Genomic DNA, 17,492 nt, shown 5'->3' with positions numbered 1-17,492 from the left:
CCGGATGCATTCTGCACATAAAATGCGAGAGGGTGAGCAACGTGCCCAGTTGCGCGGGCAGCAGGTGCGAGCCGCGCGCCTTCCTGCGCAGTTAGGTGACACACAAGGCTGCTCTAGCCAAGATGGACGGAGCTAGCAGAAGCTGGCGGGAGGGAGGACCGGAGCAGCTCGCGCGTCTTCAGGTCTCGGGAGCGCGCGGGAAGGGGGGCAGAACCTGCCGCTGAGCCGCGGCGCTGATTGGCTCTGCCACCCAAACTCATTTGCATGCCGCAGTTTCTCTTCCCTCCCGTCACGTGATCGGGGGGGGCGCTGAGGCTTCCTGTTTGGGGGGGGCGGGGGAATCGAGCAGCGGGTCTCCTCCTGGTCTCGCGCTGCCTGGCGGGGTTCTTGTCAGTTAGCAACAAAATGGCCGCGGTGGCAGCAGCTCTGCTCCTGAGGACGGTGGTGGTGGTGGCGGTGGCAGCGGCAGCAGCATCGAGGAGGAGCAGCGGGGGCCCGGCACCGCCTGTCTGCTAGAGAGAGCGCGCGCGAGACGCTGCAGCCCCAGCCTCCCCGCCACAGAGAGACGCTGCTGCAGCCCCCTGGGGAGACGTTGCTGCCTCAGCCTCTTGCCTCCCCCCGGGGCGCAAGACTCCTGGATTCCCTCCCCCCCCGCCCCCCAGTGAGAGGCTCCGCTGCGGCAGCTTCCAGCCTGGTCCTGAGGGGCACTTCTGGATCCCTCTGGAGGAGACGGAGAGACCCCGCTGGATCTCCCCTCGTCCTCCTCCTGCCACTAGATCCTCCGCGAGAGACGCTCTGCTGGATTCCCCTCGCCCCATTGGGTCCCCCCTGTGAGAGATCCTTCTGCTTGGATGCCCCATAAGAGAGACTGCTGGATCCTCCCCCTGTGAGTGACTGCTGGATCCTCCCCCGTCCTTCTCCCTGTGAGAGAGACTTCACTGGATCCTCCTCCTGCCTGGATCCCCATGTGAGAGAGACTGTTGGATCCCCCTGTGGCTCCAAATTTTGGAGGGGGAGCCCTCTTTCAACCAGGTTGTGGGATCCACTTTCTCCTTTTAATTTGCACTTTTTGAAGCCTCAGATGCTCCTCCATGTGGACAGAGAATCCATCAACACAAACAAAAAATAAACTCTCCCCGATCCACTCCACATCCTGATTCCGTGGGTTTTGCTGCAACTCGAAAGCAAATGTGTATTTAAAACAACATTCGTGTGCAAAAGTCTAGCTAGGGACTTTTTTCCCCTTTCTTTCTCCACTGGAAATCAAAAGCTTGTTTTGGAATTGAACCTGTTTCTCCTGCACTTGGGCTGGATAACACTGAAGCTCTTTGCTCTTCTGCTTGGATACTGTTTCTTGTTGACTTGTTTTTCTTCTCTTCTGTGGCAGGTTGTGGGGGGAGTTGCTTTTTGTTGGGGGGGGGGAACGACTGAATCTTTTTCGTGGCCGTGTGAGGTTTTTTTTTTTTCGGATTCAGATTCGTGAAATTACGGGTATTTTTTTTTTTAAAAAAAAGCATTAAAATAAGCAAGAAGCACGTCAGAGAGACCACACGCTAGACGAAATACTCACTCGTTTCATTGCAGAAAGACTGAGTCGAAAGCTGCCAAAGAGCCCCTGAAGGAAAAGAAGAAAAGGTAAGGGGCGATAGTTATATATTAATCTGGAAACAGTAGAAGTTGGAGATGGGAAAGACCTGTTAAGTCATTTCGTTAGTGCATGCCACCCTTTCCCCCCTTGGAGTTCAGGGCAGGATTTTTCACTATATCTGTATTTTATTTTCAAATCGTCTTCACCTTTTAATTTTATTATGGAACCGGTGGAACAAATAATACTGTGAAGTACTTCCACGCCAACTGTTTTTAAACCGTTACTTTAAGATATATCTTAAAACTAAAATCGTTTTCCCTACTTCCTAATTGTTAAAAAATAGACCTTTATAAAAACTTGGTATTTTCATATGGTGATTTTTTACACGTATCTAATTATCATTACCTGCATCATCATTTAAGTGGAGTCCCATATGTAGCAGTTAAAAATGTTCTAGATTACAGGAAGAACCTTGTGAGTTTGCTTTTAATAAATGATGATGGATGTGTGAGTTGATGTGTAGCGTTTGAAAATTAGTATAAAATAATTAGCGAGGTCACCAGGGCTGCTTTTGATCATAACCAAGTAGGTGAAACTTGAACATCATCCTTGATGGTCAGTTTCAGTTAAATGGTAAGAGCTCTTTAGATCCGTAGTTTTTTTTATATAATTAGGTTATGGTAACTACCAGAACTTAGTCTCTAAATACTAGACATGAGGGAGATTATTTTTCATATTTTCATGAAGCCAAATTTTCCTTATTGGTTTCAGTAAGAGCATCAGTAAGGAACAAAAACCGTGTTGCTAACTGCAAAGAGAGATGGATGTTCAATTGTTATTCTTAGAAATCATGAGGCAGTGGAAGTTTATTAAAGATATTTGAATCCTCTGTTTTATTTTGCAAGTTTCTGTCAAAGGGTAATCTCTTTACTGTGTAACTGTGCATTAGTAGAAGGTCCAGTTATGAGACTCACTGAAATATACGAATTATTTTATGCCTCATAATATAATTTAATATTTTGTTTTCTTAAGTTATATATTTTTAATTGTTATTGCTGGAAACTTCAGCATTTTATTTTCTTTAGAATGGCCATTGTAGTCTAGCAAGTCATACTTTGATTTGGTCTAGGGTTAGCTTTATTCTCTGCTTCAATTTGGATATTTTTATTGGAAAATATTTGCTTATATTTAGTTTATATAATTTTCAACTTTGATTTGTATTTTTCTTGAGCACAACATGGCCATTTTTGCATATAATGAATTGAGGAAATATTTTTTCCTGTATCTTAAACTAATTTGATTTTATATTCAGTGGAATCCAGACTAATAATTTAATTTCATCATTGGACTAATCAAACTAGTTAAAACCCAGTAATTGCTGCTGTTAGTGGTCTGGTTGGTTGTATTTGTATCAATATATATCTTAAATCAATGAATATTGTTACACTAAGAATAATGAACAAGACAACATCTGCTGTTCTTGGATGCCATTATTCAAATGATTCCCACTTTTTAAAATCCTTACTAACAGTAAATGTTTCCTCAGTTTGGATTTGGTGAGAGATGACCTTTGGATTTTGGTTGCTGTTGTACATTATATTTGATTTGTTTAAGAAATCACTGAGGTGGTAAACACAGATTTAGAAAACCTTTGTTTGCTTCTCTCAGAAATATGTATTGGGGGTTAGGTGAGATAGTATTGGATGCGACCTAACAAATTACCTGACAGGTTTTTTTTCCCATGCCTAATAGTTGAATTGCTTCACATCTTCTGTGACTTGTTAAATTCAATAAGCTGCCATTTGAATATCTTTCCAGCCAAGTTAATCTATGAATTGTGAACTATGATCTCAAAATGGTGCACTGACAAATGTCTAAAACGTACTGGTCTTCGAGTAATATTATTTTGTCTGCTACTGCCCCTTTTAAAATCTTTTCCAAAGTGACTCTTCTCCTTAATAGTAACTTGTGTATAAATAGTTAAGAAGGCTGCTGCTAGATATTTCTACTTAACTATATTGGAAGACACTGTTGTTATTGGATATCAATATTTTTACAGCCATGTTTCTTAACTTCTAAATTCAGACAATCTGGTTTCCAAAAAAGGCTGTGGAGTTCAATACTGGATAACTTGAGGGGACCTGGATGGTTCAAGGGACTGGTGGTAGTTTTTCACCTCTATGACCACATTAAATTCAGTGAAGCATGTTGATTTCTGAAATCATTTCACCATTGTTAGGCAGACAAGGTGGGTGAGGTAATATCTGTGAGATGAGAATGGTCTCAGTTCAGTTCCTGGTGAACAGGTGCTTGGGTCCCAAAAATCGCAGTTGTATTGGCCAAGGAATGAATGGGCATGGAGACTTAGAGGCAGTCCCTCCAGAGCAAGGTTAAAACATGCATCAGAGGCTGTTTGGGGTGGGGCCAAGAGTATGATATACTTCTTTGGATAAATAAGACTGTGTCTAATGTATGTAGTGTCATAGGCCAAATATGTTAGTGCAAAATGACTGTGCTGTTCAGAACTTTTTCAGGTGTTTGGTATTGCACTTACGATTTTTTTATGTTTCAGTTCTTTGCAGGATAGCAAGCTATAGGTAGAGCATGTATTGACAAATATTAATTGTTTGGTAATATACAAACGTACAGCTGTTTTTAAAAAAAGCCCACTTTTATTCTTGAGATAAATGGGTGATGGGGTCCTTTACCATTTTCATTTGGTGTCTCTCAGTTTATGCTGTACAGATTCTTTTGTGATTAGGAGGTTATCTGGTACATAGTTTGGATGTTGTACTAAACACCTACCAGGCAGAAGACTAAACCTACTAGCAAGTGGAAGAGGTGAAGGAGAGCAGGGAGAAGAGCTAGTCTAGTCCACAAGCAATGTCCTGGTGAGAAGTCTAGTCCCAACAAAGTTTCCCAGCTGCTGGGAAGTGAAAGTGATGGAATGTCTGACAAAGTGCTGTTTTTGAACCTTGGTTGGGGTCTCTTTTTAAAAAGGATTTGCTAATTTAAAGCTCTTTCCTTTTCAAGTTTTCTGGAATGTCTTTCCGCCTTTTCCAAAACTGTCTCCTGTGCTCTGTGAATGGGAATGTGTGCATCACCCTCTTTCACTAAGCCTCGTCAGTTGCTAGGAAGAGGGAAAGAAGAGGTAGAGACCTCTCTAACCTGCTTAGAGGGTCTTTCATTACCCCCTAACATCTAAAGTACACTTTTGGTGAAGTTTGTGATCCTTTTGTTGAAATTTTAAAGACAATAGATAAATATTTTACTTCTGCCTTGTTTTTATTTTTTGAATATTTTTGATACAATAGATGTTAAGTTTTTTCAGGTAGGATGAATTTTTCCAAATAAGTTTGAGAAAAACATGATCATTGTGGGAGACTGTATTGTTATGCCCAATCTTAAGATTCTTTGTGTTGACTAAATACTCAGGACTGTTAGTAGTTTAATGATGTGTGAAACTCAAAGTAAAGCATTAGATTAGAGTGAGACTAAAACTTTTCCCACCACAAGCTACAAATTATTTAAATCTTGAAATATTTTGATGATAAATATAAATTGAACTTATTAAGAAATTTCACTTAAAGAACAGAGTCTACAAAAGCAGTCTATCTAGAAATAGCACAAGCATTTGGTAGTCTACTTTTTAAGAATCTTGGTTACTTAGGATTGTGAACAAATTTGTTTTTCATATAGAGGTCTTAGTTTCCTTACTTGCTGACTTCTAGAGAAAACAGCTACCACTGTAAGCTGCTTACATATCAATGTATGAGTTACTCCAAACAATCTACAGTTTAACATTATAGACCCCCTTTTTTCATTCATGAGAAACCAATATATTAAAACAGTGATCTGGAAATGTTTTACTTTCAGTTTCAGTAAGGAAAAATCAATGAGACTGGTGACAGTGGGAATGGATAATACTTTAAATTACATTTATTTCCCTCTAGGCAGCTGTCCTTACAGAGATAAATATGCACTTTTCCAAATGCTGTCATCTGGCCCCTTTCCAAAACAAGCTGAAGGAGGAGGTCAAGGGTGGAGCAGTCTTTTACTTCAGCAAAGAGAGGCTCTCAGTTGGAAAGAATTGTTAGATAAAGTCTATGTAGTGCTGGCTATGCGAACACTGCAGACTTAAAGTTAAAAAACAAACAAACAAACCCTAAACCTTTCCTATTCAGATAAAGTAGACTGTTAATTTCCTGTATGTTAAATCCTGTTACTGTAGTTATTTATGTAATAATTTCAGGTTATGCTAGTTTAATTGTGGACATGCATACTACTTACTTGAAAAAAAAATCAATGAAAAATGCAAGACTTTGTTCAATCTTCAGTCACACCAAACCATGAGCAGCACAGAATTACTATTGGGTGTAATAGTTAAAATTCAGATAACAAGATTGTGGTAACACCATCAGAAGGTTTTCTTCTGACTTGGAAGTTGCAGGTAGAAGTTTGTCAATCCCTTAGTATTAGAGATGAATGATAAGGAAACCTCTTTAATGCCTGGTGACACTATATTCTGGCCAATTTTGTATCAGCTGGTGCCTTCTAGTGATTAATGACTGGAGGTTTTCAGTTGCATTATGAAGATATCAGCGAGGACAAATGGTATTTAAAAGAGAAAGTGAATTGGGAGATGCTTTAGAAATGACAATATAAAATTGTGTGCAGTGTTGTAGGTGTGTTGTCTCAAATAAAATTGCATTACTAAATGGATTTTACACTCTGCATGGCCTCTTTGATTTAGCAGTAAAAAGTAACCACATAAAGAGAGAGTGACCATTTTAACAGAAGTCAAATTTAGTGCTTAAAGCAATATATGGTTTTGTTTTTGAAATCTTGTCTGTTTATGAAAATTATTAATCTGTCAGAAAATCATGCTTTAGAGTTTGGACTCTTAATATAAGCATATTTAGAAATGTTTTGCGTGTAACACTTAAAATATGACTAATCTGCATTGTAGTTTTCAGAAAGCAACTACAAATGTGACCATGTATTAAAAGTTATTTTCTTTTGTATGAACTGCAACTTTAAAAAATTGCTTTAGTGCCATTCTGCTGGTCAAAATTAGGTTAGTTAAATTACTGATTTTAGTTGGAGACTAAGTTTTGCTATTAAATCACAATTATCATAATTAGATTCTTCAAGAAAATATTCAAACTTTTATTAGTATAATTTTAATGTATTTTAAGATTGACTTTGTTTTTTCAAGAAATGTTCTTGATTCGCTTAATTTTTCTAAAAATGTTTCACTTGGCAATCTGTCCCTTTTGAGTTTACATTTTAATCTTACCTCTTTCAAATCAAAAGCTCGCTCTTTGTGAAGACATGCTGGATAACACTATTAATATCTATAGAAAGATCTCTATGAAGTAGTTAGCTATATATTTACAATCTTCACAGTTCCAAGAATCTAAGCATCAAATTTTGAATTGATTAACCTTGACCCTGGATGTATCAGCCGTATAATTTTACAAAATTAAAGTCCTGTGTAATTCAGACCTATGAAATATTAAAAGTTTGGGGAGGTAGTGAAGGCTGCTTTCTGGAGCTCTTTCCTTTTGTGTTTTGTGGTCATGGAGGGCTCAGAAGAATGAGAACAGTTATTTGTGCTATAGCAGTGATGTTTTATGGCTGGATGCCCAGATTGTCTAGCTTTGCAGACAGCCCCATCGTTTCTTTTGAGGTCTGTGTAGTTGGAATACATTCTTAATGTACAACTATCTGCAGCTTGCTGTTCCTGTGTCATGAAATGTACATTCACGTCAGAAATTTAAATCAAAGTGAGATTTTTCTCTGGTTTGTCAACAAATGTAGTGGAATTTATTTTTACAAGTTTAAGTTTACAGAATATTCACGGTAATCTCTTGGGGCTTGCCTACACTACAGGGCACAGCTATGGCACTGCAGCTGTGCTGCGATAGACACTTGCTGCGGTGATCTGCTTGAGAGGTGGTAGCTAGGTCAACAGAAGAATTCTTCTGTCGACATAGCAGTGTCTATACGAGGGCTGATGTCAGCTTGTGTGTGTCCATTAGGGGTGTGAATTTCACAGCCCTGAGTGATGTTGACCTAAGTTTTAGGTGTAAACTAGGTCTTACTTGGAAATGTAATTTCTTTGTATTTAAAACGTGTTAGATCTATTCTAAAGCTAGTTTTTGTTCAGACTAAAGAGTGGAATCTTTAGAGAGAAAAATGATGCATATAGTTCTTCAGAGAGAAATTGACTTGTCAAGTAAATGTGACATACTTTGTGGTAAATAAGCCAGAGAGAAACACATTTACATGGCTCAAAATATTTTATAACTACTGCTAGGCTAGGGCAGTATTTTATTAGAGTCAACCCAAGGGCAGAATGGGACCTGTGTGGAGCTTCCCATCAAGCTGCTGTCTGTGGGCCTTACATTTTTATAGTCAATAGTATATAACTAGTACCAGTAAATATCTACTGAAGAAGGAACTTCATTTTCTTCCTTGCTGCTGTTTCCTTTCCCACTCCCTTTTATTCTTGTTTGTGTATGTATGTATTTGGACTTCCAGTGACAGATGAGAGCCTTTTTTCATTTTTTGTTTGTGAAAGTAAATTTTTTACTTATTTAGCTTTATTGAATAGAATTTTAAGGAGGTAGTTATCCATTAATATACAAAAACATGAGTTCATTTTAAACTCTGGTTTTAGTTAAAATTGTTATTGGCTGGCACTTCATGTTGAAGGCACTGCCCCCACAGTGGTTCCCGGCCAATGGGAGCTGCGGAGCCAGTGCTCGGGGTGGGGGCAGCATGCAGAGGTGCCTGCTGCGCCTCCGCCTAGGAGCAGCTGGGACAGGTCGCTGCTTGCAGGGAGCTGCTCATGGTGAGCCCCCTCCCATGCTCCAGCCCCACACCCTCTCCCTCACCCAAATTCCCTCCCTCTTAGTTAACCAGCATTTTTCACTTACCGGCACCCCCCATTTCCCCAACATGCCTGATAAAACAGCTTTTACTGTACTAGTATCTCCAGAGAATATCTGTTTCATTGGGCAGGCTGCATGAATTTATCAGAATTACAACTGTTTATTTAATTTGGCATAAACAGTAGTTCATTTTGATCCATCTAACTTAACTTCATCAACACAAGAAGGAAAAACTGTAAAAACAAGAATACCCAATTTAAAAATACTTTAATTGCTCTGTCTGAGATTAACATGTAGTTTAAGATTGTCATTAAACAGTGAAAAATCAGGTCAAAATTCAGAGGTAATTGTCGTTCTAAAAAATTCTTCATTCTATTATGGTTATATTTTTCTCAATTTAGTTTACCATGTATTTGTTAAGCATGAGTACAGCGGAGTCCTCAAACAATAATTGTAAGTTTAGCTTTCTGACTGTAGTCCTGATGTTGATATATAACAAATACAATATTGATTTAATAAGTTTCTGAATTTAAAAAGCTGAATCATTTTACTACAGGTTTAAGTATTTGTTATTCATCTATTAGTGATCTTTTCTTAGTATTTAAAGATTCTGCTTTGTATTTTGTCTACAGACTTTGCAATTGGTTGTCATTTTTTTTTCAGTTAAACTGTAGGTGTGGTCTGGAAAATAACCTTATAAATAAAATTAGTGTACCATATAAAACTCTGTTCAGATTACAAGGGATTCTTCAGACTGCCAGCACTGCAGGCTTAACCTGACATTTGAAAATCAAATGGTGTTCTCTGCTTTTTGCATTACCAAAAATAGAGAATCTGGAGTAGAATTTTAACTGTCAAGTTTGATAGGAGAGCATGTGGCAACTCGTTCTCATTTTATTTGCAATGCTGATGATGCTAAAACCTTAATACATTAGTTCAATAAGCAGTGGTGACTCAGAGTAATTAGGAAGCCAACACATGCCATACATAAGTGGCAGATAGGTTTTTAACAATAACACCGCTTGGTTTCACATTATAGAAGTAGTTGGTGCAAAATGTAATTCTACACTTAATAAGTAGATTTCCCCTGTGTTTTGGTAACTCGAATATGAAAAACATAGCTGCCATGCATTTGTGAAGCGGTGTAGGTGATGGTATTCTAACTGCCAATTCATATTTTCTAACATCATTTGTCATAAGACAGAATGCATATATTGTTGATTTAGATGTTAGACCACTGATTTCAGTGTAGTTGTCATAAATGTGTGGTGAGTAGTATTCTTACCATTAATAAACTAGTATCCTTATATGAACAGCATAGTTTGAGGGAAAACATGATTTTCTGTGGGATTTGATGGAATTGGGAAAATGCAGAATTGTTACTGTTTTTTGGTAATGCATATATCTTTCTAATCAAGCTTTTTGAGAGAAATGACCCAAATCTGGTTCAGATGTAAGTCTCCACAAATACTTGTTAAGTGAATATCATAAAGGATAAATTATCATGACTCTTGGTATATTGGAGTCTATTGTCAGACTTATTTCTTCATTCGGTTTTCAGACTTATGGCTGTATTCATACATGCTTACAAAATGTATCGTTCTAGCCCAAAAAAAGCATTTTGGCTTGTTTAATCTCATCTGTAAAAAAACAACAAGTTTTAATATTGAAAATAAAACTTTTAGCATAGTTTTATGGTGTAGTTAAATTAAAAATAGGGCGGTCAATCACAGTTAATTCACATGATTAACTAAAAAAATTAATCACGATTAAAATATTTATCACAATTGCACTGTTAAACAATAGAATATCAATTGAAATTAAATATTTTTGGATGTTTTTCTACATTTTCAAATATATTGATTTCTGTTACAACAGAATACAAACTGTACAGCGCTCACTTTATATAAGTATTTTTGATTACAAATATTTGCACTGTAAAAATGATAAAAGTAATAGTGTTTTTCAGTTCACCTCATACAGTTACCATAGTGTAATCTCTTTATTGTGAAAGTGTAACTTACAAATGTAGATTTTGGGGGGGGGGGGGTTACATAACCACTCCAAATCAAAACAATCTAAAACTTTAGAGCCTACAAGTCCACTCAGTCCTACTTCTTGTTCAGCCAGTCGGTAAGAAAAACAAGTTCGTTTACATTTATGGGAGATACTGCTGCCCACTTCTTATTTACGATGTCACCTGAAAGTGAGCACAGGCGTTCACATGGTACGTTTGTAGCCGGCGTTGCAAGGTGTTTACATGCCAGGTATGCTAAACATTCGTATGCTCTTTTATGTTTTGGCTACCATTCCAGAGGACATGCTTCCTGTTGATGATGCTTGATTTAAAAAAAAAAAAAGTGTGTTAATTAAATTTGTGACTGACCTCCTTGGGGGAGAATTGTATGTCTCCTGTTCTGTTTTATCTGCATTCTGCCATATATTTCATGTTATAGCAGTCTCAGGCGATAACCCAGCACATGTTCGCTTTAAGGACACTTTCACAGGAGATTTGACAAAACGCAAAGAAGATACCAGTGTGAGATTTCTAAAAATAGCTACAGCACTCAACCCAAGGTTTAAGAATCTGAAGTGCTGTCCAAAATCTGAGAGGGACGAGGTGTGGAGCGTGCTTTCAGAAGTCTTAAAAGAGCAACGCTCCGATGTAGAAACTACAAAACCCGAGCCACCAAAAAAGAAAATCGACCTTCTGCTGGTGGCATCTGACTGAGATGATGAAAATGTACGTGCATCGGTCTGCTCTGCTTTGGATCATTATCGAGCAGAACCTGTCATCAACATGGATGCATATCCTCTGGAGTGGTGGTTGAAGCATGAAGGGACATATGAATCTTTAGAGCATCTGGCACGTAAATACCTTGTGACTGTGACAGATTGGATCACAGAAACCTCCTTGGGACTGCCACCTGATGTGCCAAGATTACTTCTGCCCTTGCTTTCCCTGCCAGTTTGGGATTCCAGCACCCTGTCTTGCTGAGCCAGACATGCCAGTCTGCTCCAACACAGACCCAGGGTCTGAAACATGTGCCTCAAACTGCAAGCGTAACTGAAACAACTTAGGAAGTGTTCCTGTCTTTAACATTCAGATGCCCAACTCCCAATGGGGTCCAAACCCTAAATAAATCTGTTTTACCCTGTATAAAGCTTATACAGGGTAAACTCATAAATTGTTCGCCCTCTATAACACTGATAGAGAGGTATACACAGTTGTTTGCGCCCCCCCCCCCGGGGTATTAATGCATACTCTGGGTTAATTCATAAGTAAAAAGTGATTTTATTAAATACAGAAAGTAGGATTTAAGTGGTTCCAAGTAGTAACAGACAGAACAAAGTGAATTACCAAGCAAAATAAAATAAAACACGCAAGTCTAAGTTTAGTACAGTAATAAAATGAATACAGGTAAAATCTCACCCTCACAGATGATTCAGTAAGTTTCTTTCACAGACTAGACACCTTTCTAGTCTGGGTCCAATTCTTTCCCCTGGTACAGTCCTTGTTCCAGCTCAGGTGGTAGCTAGGGGATTTCTCATGATGGCCTTCCCCTTGTTCTGTTCCACACATTTATATATCTTTTGCATAAGGCGGGAATCCTTTGTCCCTCTGGGTTTCCACCCCTCCTTCTCAATGGAAAACCACTAGGTTTAAGATGGATTCCAGTTCAGGTGACATGATCACGTGTCACTGTAAGACCCCCAAGCCTTCGTTCCTCCCAGCCTGAGTCACAGGAAGGCCTGCCTGCAAACAGAGCCATCCGCAGTCACTTGTCCTGGTTGATGGGATCCTTCAAGATTCGAAACCACCATTAATGGCCCACACTTTGCATAATTACAATAGGCCCTCAGAATTATATTTCATATTTCTAGTTTCAGATACAAGAGTGATACATTTATACAAATAGGATGACCACACTCAGTAGATTATAAGCTTTGTAATACCTTACAAGAGACCTTTTGCATGAAGCATATTTTAGTTACGTTATATTCATACTCATCAGCATACTTTCATAAAATCATATAGAGTGCAACGTCACACTGGCTACAACAGTGCCATATGAATGCCTGTTCTCACTTTCAGGTGATATTGTAAACAAGCGGGCAGCATTATTTCTTGCAAATTGTTTGTCTGAGTGATTGGCTGAAGTAGGACTGAGTGGACTCACAGGCTCTAAAGTTTTACATTTGTTTTATTTTTGGATGCAGTAATTTTTTTTGTACATAATTCTACCTTTGTAAGTTCAACTTTCATGATAGAGATTGCATTACAGTACTTGTATTAGGTGAATTGAAAAATAGTATTTCCTTTGTTTTTTTACAGTGCACATATTTATAATAAAAATAAATATAAAGTGAGCACCGTACACTTTGTATTCTGTGTTGTAATAGAAATCAATTTATTTGAAAATGTACAGAATATCCACAAATTTAAATAAATGGTATTTATTATTTAACCGCACGATTAATCAAGATAATATTTTTAAGTGTGCGATTAATCTAGATTAATTTTTTTAAGCTCTTGACAGTCCTAATTAAAAACATTTAAAGCCAATAATAATATATATTCTGTTTTAAGGGGCCAGTCTGGTGAGCTAGAATTGCAACATTCTGCTATGCCACGGGAATAGAACTGAATGTACAACTGATCTGTGAATAGGCCTCTGTGGAACTCTTCCTGCATCTGCTAACCAGATCCCAGATTTGGTCCCTTTTAGTATGTGCCGCAGGGGTCTCTCTTTCTCCCAGGCTTTTTATGGAGTAGTGGGTGTATGTACAAGTTATGACTCGGATTATGATGGAAAACTGATGGTAGACAAGAAGGGTGTGTTCACTGCAACTGATTCCCAGATCCACGGAGAACATTTATAGATACGGTCTCCTATAGAGCTGGTATCTGTTACATGATCTTTCTGATGCCCAGAACATTCTCAATAAAATCCAGGGAGATGGGTCATTCTGGTGGCTACAAGCCCGGTACATGGATGCCATCCAGTTATCATTTGAATAATTTCTGCTTGCTTAGTTCCCAAATATATTGTTGCACTATTTCCCCCCGTGCCTTGCTTTTTGAAAGATTTTTTTCAGGCTTGATGACCTTAATGGAGTTGTATAAGTTTATTTTTTGAAAGGAGGTCATACTTTAAAACCTCCAGGTAAATTTGAGAAAAGCATTGATGCACTAGTAGAGATGTTGATACTGGTGAGATCGCCTCTCTTTTCTGTGTAGCTCAAAAACTTGTCTCTTTCACCAACAGAAGTTGGTCCAATAAATCTTATTTCTCTAGTATTGTTGTAATTTCAAAATAGCGTTTCAGCTGAGGATACAGATCTGGTTGCAGAAACTTCAGTGAAACAAACTACTTTCACTCACTTCAGAGTTCTTGATCTTCTCTTTTCAAGATGAATGAAACAAATCTTGAGCACAAAGTTTCAACTAGTTTTACTAAACAAAGTTTAATGCACATTAAGAAGTCAGTAAGATATAATTAGACAGTAATGTGCCCTCTTTTGTCTTTAGTTTAAGGTTTCAGATCTGTACAGTGGACATTTTAAAACACAGTTTATAGTAGAGCATGTAGGTGTTCTTTCTTAAAGATTTGGTGTTATCCCCCTGCTGAGAATCCCAGGACCCCTGACATTTTATTGTGACTCTGGATTAGCTCACTGGGGTCTTGCTCAAAATTCTTCTTTTCATACTTGATAAATTGAATTCCATATTCCCAGTGCATTTAACTAGAATAGTGTTTGAAAAACTTTAAAAAGGCAGCTAAACTTAAAAAAAAGAATTAATTCATTGAAGAATGGTTGTATGTTGTTGCAAGTTTAAATGTGGGGAGGCAGAGGAAATAAGGATTTATTGTAATCCAAAATCTTCCCAAAACATCAAGCATTTTGTATCCCATTGTAGCAATTACATTTACAAAAATGGAAAGCAACATTTTTTCCTTTTATTGTAGGCATTTTGGTTAAAGACCATAAGGCTTAAAGCTAAAACATTGGCATAGATCATGTACTTTTGTTTTTAAACAGGCCACCTATTTCATTTGTTCTGCTTATTTCTGTTAAGGTACTTACAACAAAAATAACTTCTACAGTATTACAATTTAATGGCGAGGCCAAAGTGAAATTGAACTTCTTTAATTGAACAGAGTTGGTTCTCTTTCCATCTCAGGTCTGACATGTCTTCTGGTATGGCACATATACACCATTGCTAGATGGCAGGGCTTTTATATTTTTAGCTTCAAAAGTAAAGATGAAAAACTAGAGAAACAATACTTAAGCTTGGAAAGATTACATTTTTATTGGTACATGTTGGGAAACGTTGATTGCACTCTTCACGCACAAACCGACAAAGTCCATCAATAATTGAAATTTACAGATGGGCAAAGTGAGAAAAATGCTGCATGAGAATTTATTAAAGTTTCATTTGAAGGTATTTTTACTTTTGATATGTAATGTTGACATTTTTTGTTTTATTGGTTAAAAAGCTTTAACTTTTTGAAATGTAACACCTAATGAAGTTAAATAATTATTGTCTGACCCCTGTAATTTCCCACAAGTGTGAACATATAAATGGATAAAAAAAATTGATATTATCTGTTGAAATAAAAATATTCCAATTTTGACAGTCCTAACAATACTGGGTTGATATAACTAGTAGTTTTGCTGTAAATTCAGATGCTCCAGGTATTCTTCATCAAGTACACAATACTACTTTTTTTCTAATGTTTTCCTCCTCCTTGTACCATCCTATACCTGTTAATTGCATAGTAATCTGTTGTATTTGTATAAATGCTCTTTTTTTAAAGTCTTGGATTCTTGTTTCCAGAAAGACTTTTTGTATATATTTATGATTAGATTTTTCTTTAATACATTTCACCACCTGCCCTTCCCTGGCATACACCTTGTTCAATACACCAGTGTTTCTGGGTCACTAATACAGCCTTTTTACCCTTCTAATCTTCTCTTCAGGACATTTGCTTGTAAATATAAGGTGATCCTGGCTGCTTTTTCTAGCTCTGTTTCCTAAGTTCTTCAGTTCTCTTCAAAGCTCCATCGATTGACTGACTATGCCTCGGACTCTTGGACTTGAAAAGCCACTAAAACTTTATTTAACCCAGAGTGAACATAACAGAAGCAGATGGTTACTAACAGAATTCCGACAACTGATTTTTAATGCAGTAGAACAGCTAGAAAAGCAACTACTAACTTGTGTGTGTCTACCATAGAGATTCTCAAACTTTTGTATTGGTGACCCCTTCCACACAGGAAGCCTCTGAGTGTGACCACCCCTCCCCCTCCATAAATTAAAAACATGTTTTTAAAATATTTAACACTATTATAAATTCTGGTGGTGAAGTGGAGTTTCGGGGTGGAGGCTGACAGCTCAAGACCCTCACGTAATAACCTCGCAACCCCCTGAGGGGTCACAACCCCCAGTTGGAGAACCCTGGTCTACTAGGTGACATTTGCTAAAGTAGAGTCTATTTAAAAACAATTTTTCCTTTTTGGAAGATACAAAAATAAAATGGGAAACATTTCTGGTAACGAATTGTCCCCTTCATGTCTTTCTTCCATTCTCATCTCTGCCTCTTTCCATTCAATGCTGTCTGCCTGGAACCCTCTACTTGACCTAGTTCACTGTGCCTCAGTCCTCTCTTCTAAATCTCTCATTAAAACATCTGTTAAAGTCCTCCATGCAGAAAAATGTACCATAATTGACTAAAAACACAAAACAGAGTTGTTTCCCTCTGCTGCCCCCACCCCCAACTTCAGGCAAATCCTAGAGCTAGTAGGATACCTGCCAAACTTAATGAGTCAATTCTGCTGTGTGTCAGTATTCTATATTCTTGTTTCTTTTGAGGCTTTGTTCTACGTTGGGAATTTTGTTCCAATTCGAGCAATAGATGACCAGCTAGCAGTGAAGCTGCACTGGTGCAAACCCCAAGTGTAGACCAGAAAAGCCGTGAAGTGCGCTGGTGTGGCGCCTCTTGAAACTGGATAAAATGCCACCAATGCAAATTGCAACTTCCCTTGTCTGCACTTGGGGGTTACACTGATTCAGGTGCTTTGGTAGCTGGATGATGATGGCTGGAATCAGGTCAAATTCCACTTTAAGGAGTACTGCTTTCCAGTATATGTGAACATAGTATATTGAATACTAGTGCACTGATTTTTTTCTTTATACTTTTGTAATAGAAATGGTGTTGAATGATAGGTTTGGTTATTAGTGTTCAGTAAACTAACACAACATAGCTCATTAAATAGTAATGTATAAGGCTGCATGTCTTCTGTCACAGAAGTCACAGATTCTGTGACTTTTGCAGCGGCCGGTGTGGCAGCCCCTGGGCCAGTAGCAGCAGTTTGGGTGTTGGAGAGGGCTCAGGGCTGGGTCAGGGGGTTGGGGTACGGGGCGGTGCTTACTTGTGGGAAGGGGACTCCCCGGAAGCGGCTGGCATGTCTCTGCGGCTCCTGACCCAGGCAGTGAGGTCAGATGGCTCTGCTTGCAAGCACCGCCCATGCAGCTCCCATTGGCTGCGGTTCCCAGCCAATGGGAGCTGTGGAGCTGGAGCTCATGGCGGGGGCAGCGCATGAAGCCTCCCTGGCCTTCCCTCCCCCTAGGAACTGCAAGAACACATGGAGCTGGGTAGGGAGCCTGCCAGCCCGCCCGCCAACCCTCCGCGTGCCCCCTCCCCCCCCAGCACCAGTGGGGGTCCTGGGTTGCACGTTGCTGCCAGGCCACCCCAGCCCCAGTGGGGGTCCCGAGCCACACCTGCAGCGCCCCTGCCCAAGTTTTAGTTAGGGTATCATACAAGTCATGGACGGGTCACGGGCCATAAATTTTTGTTTACTGCCTGTGACCTGTCCATGACTTTTCCTAAAAATACCCATGACTAAAACATAGCCTTAGTAACGTGTAAATGCTTGGTCTCCCTTATTGTCCAGCTCACGTTAATTGGCTTCTGTGTGTCAGTATAGCTATACTGAAA

At 38.8% G+C, this 17,492-nt stretch overlaps 1 protein-coding gene across 10 annotated transcripts in view; it reads left to right on the top strand.

Annotated features, from left to right (window-relative positions):
• The first annotated feature begins 305 nt into the window (after positions 1 to 305).
• The window catches only part of TNRC6C (trinucleotide repeat containing adaptor 6C), a 204,051-nt gene continuing 186,864 nt past the window's right edge, over positions 306 to 17,492 (top strand). For all 10 annotated transcript variants that reach the window (XM_073311080.2, XM_073311085.2, XM_073311087.2 and 7 more), the window contains exon 1: positions 306 to 1,635. The gene's annotated coding sequence lies outside the window, so the exon portion shown is untranslated. The remainder of the gene's footprint in view (positions 1,636 to 17,492) is intronic.

The sequence above is a fragment of the Lepidochelys kempii genome, chromosome 14 (genome assembly GCF_965140285.1).
Source record: "Lepidochelys kempii isolate rLepKem1 chromosome 14, rLepKem1.hap1, whole genome shotgun sequence".
Taxonomy (NCBI): domain Eukaryota; kingdom Metazoa; phylum Chordata; order Testudines; family Cheloniidae; genus Lepidochelys; species Lepidochelys kempii.
The sequence above is the reverse complement of the archived record's forward strand: the minus strand, read 5'-3'. Positions and strand labels throughout refer to the sequence as shown.